The sequence below is a fragment of the Triticum urartu genome, chromosome 6 (genome assembly GCF_003073215.2).
Source record: "Triticum urartu cultivar G1812 chromosome 6, Tu2.1, whole genome shotgun sequence".
NCBI classification, from domain to species: domain Eukaryota; kingdom Viridiplantae; phylum Streptophyta; class Magnoliopsida; order Poales; family Poaceae; genus Triticum; species Triticum urartu.
In genome coordinates, this window is record NC_053027.1 from 30,274,878 (window position 1) to 30,277,757 (window position 2,880).

Here is a 2,880-nt window from a genome sequence, read left to right on the forward strand (position 1 = left end):
CCACTAAAAAGTTTTTGGCCTTAATATTGCCAATCATGTAAAATTTCTGAATATTGATTGTTTACCTTACACAAGCTCAATATTGACTATTGTCAATGATGTGATTCACCCTCCGAAAAAAGCATGTCCTTTACTGCTACTGCCCAGCAGTGACTGTGTCTCTGTATTGTTGCAAGTATGGACTGTTGTTTGTTAGTTCTTAGATCATATGCCATGATCATATGCCATGTTATTGGTTAGCAAACGATCGTTGACTTCGAACAACTTTTCATGCAAATGAGCGGGGTTAACAGGGGTCAGTCATGTTTTTTTTTACTAATATGCATCTTTCTTCTGTTTGGAATGTGTTCCCTTTTGTTGTTTGTGCAGAGAATTGATCCGCCCACTAGGAAACCAAAATGTTTTAGTGCTTAATATTGTCAATGATGTGACTTTCTGACTATTGAATGTGACTTTCTGACCATTGATTGTTTACATACCAGCTGACGGCCAACGTCCAATCAACATATGCTGCTACAAATGTGTGCTCCAGATGGGGTACTTTTGCAAGACCTCTCAGGTACAACCATCTTATATATCTTGGTTTATGCAGTATAAAATTTGGGGAAGATCCTTGCAGCATGCATATCTAACTAACTCTTTTGTGTGCTTTTATTCCTTAGTGCAAAGCCAACTGGAAATGAGGTTATTGGAATTCTGAGTGGGTGTTGTGGTAGGTACTGGTGCAGGCCGGGAGCGCCAAGGCGATGGCATTTGATGAGACCAACCTTGGTGCTTGCTGCTGACATGTGGAGGAGAAAGCCACAGGAATCACCATCTCAATGGTCCGGCCTTAGTGCTTGCTGCTGACATTTTGCTGCTATTGTTCTGCTAGACATGTTGCACTACCTGAGCTTGTGTACTAGAAGAAAGCACCCAAGTTTTCTGTCTGATTGAGTGCTTAGCGCGTGGATTTGCTTATGACAACCAACTGGATTTGTTAGATATATCCAAGTGAGATGTACTGCTACTATGGGAGTGAATTTTATCTATGTGAGATTAGAAATTGTGTGCCATCATTCATCTTATGCTATTTTGTCCTCCGTGATAACTGTTGACTTGCAAGATACAATGTTGAATTACTATATGATGCATGTTTGTGATGTTAGTATGAGTGCTTTGACTACTAATATTAGAACTCGCCTTTATTTAGGAATGGTGGGAGTAGTTACATATATTTAGGAACGTGGGGAGTAGTTACATGCTACTGTTGATCGCTGTTTTAAGTTTATTTCCCTTAGTATTAAAGATATTTTTTCACAATTTACTGTTATTGAACCTTTTTTTACAGTCCATTTACTCTGTCCATGTATGCCAGTATTTACTGTATGCGGTAGTCGGTTTGTTTTGTTGCCAATATAGTGCAGTGTAAATTTGGGTTTTGAGGACTGTAAGTCAGTAATTGGTAATGATTAGAGTACTGAGATATCAGCCTCTGCTGTTTATCTAGCCTATGTTCTCTGATCTTCTAGATCAGAGCACCATTTTCATGTAATTACAGTTCTTCTACTCATGTCTTTGAAGTTTTCTGAAAATTTAAAGTTAGTGTAAGTTTGATATGTACTAAGTAGCTTGTAATCTACACTAGTTGTACTCTATATCCACATAAGCAAGATCAAAGCACCCATTTTATGTAATTACAGTTCTGTTTGATCACGACTTACTGTACCTATCTTCTGGTTTTACAATTTTCTAAAAAATTTCATTCCTTGCTAGCTCTAGTGTACTTATGATACATAGTTGTGTGTAATCTGTACTAGCTGAAGTCCTATATGACCTAATTTTGCTGCCCCTTTTGATGTTTTTGGCGAATCTTGTGGATTTGTAGAGGGAAAGGCAAGGCCCCTGAAGTCCCAATCCCCATGAACAATGCTGGAGATGCGTAGACAAAGCAAAATTGGGGGCGAGGAGGAGGGGATGATCTGCAGCTGGAAGGAGGAGGAGGGGATGAAGTGCAGCAAACCACCACGGTGATTTGCTCTCTTCCTGACGCGACTGCAGCTGCAGGCTTAGATGCCACTGCTGCTGGCGATTCTGCTTCACTACCTGCTCCTGCCGCCACGGTGCCGGTGGCTGCTCCTACTTCCGGCGGAGTCGTCCCTTGCAAAAGTTGCAATGCTGCTCAGGCTCAGGCTCAGGCATGGTGGTAGAAGACCTGCTCCTTCCCGCGTCAAGATGGGAATGGGAATACCGGCACACAACCCCTCCTCGCCTTCCGCTTCGTCTTCGTCGCCGACAAACTGCAGATTCAGGAGGACCACCTCCACCTCAGCGGCCCTATACCTGAATTCGGCGACCACAGCCACACCCAGGTAACAACTTCCCTACCCCTGTTTTTCGTAGACTAGCTCTATATTAGACCGAAACTGTATTGCAGATACACACAGAAAAACTCACTCTGTTTTCTACTAATATGTCACGAGGAATAAATATATGTTGGTTGGTTCTGATGCTTATTGGTTGACACTACTATCTAGTACTATTGTTGCTGCTGCTGATTAGTACGTACTAGAGCAATAATAATACATCTGCAACCAAGAGTTGCATTGAAATGAAATGACCTGACAGTAAAGTAATGGGTAAACTAACTGTACTGTTGGTAATGGATCGGCGAGTCAAGTGGCGTATAATCCTGTTATGTGTCTATGTATGTCTGCTGCATCATACCATTGTACCCGTATGCTTTGCTTTGCTCGCTTGTGAATAACCTTTGCTGGGAATTACTTTTACTTGGTGCACAACCTTTGGTTGCTGCAAATTTGCAAATGCCGTGCCCATGTTGTGAATTCACAACCTTTGGTATTTGGCTTCTATGTGCTAATTAAACTTGATCAGTATGTA

The 2,880-nt window shown here is 41.6% G+C and overlaps 1 long non-coding RNA gene across 1 annotated transcript; it reads left to right on the forward strand.

Annotated features, from left to right (window-relative positions):
- Positions 1 to 312: 312 nt before the first annotated feature.
- On the forward strand, positions 313 to 1,055 carry LOC125513999. Its single transcript, XR_007286233.1, has 2 exons — positions 313 to 559; positions 663 to 1,055. It is a non-coding gene; the product is annotated as an uncharacterized LOC125513999 (long non-coding RNA).
- Positions 1,056 to 2,880: the final 1,825 nt, after the last annotated feature.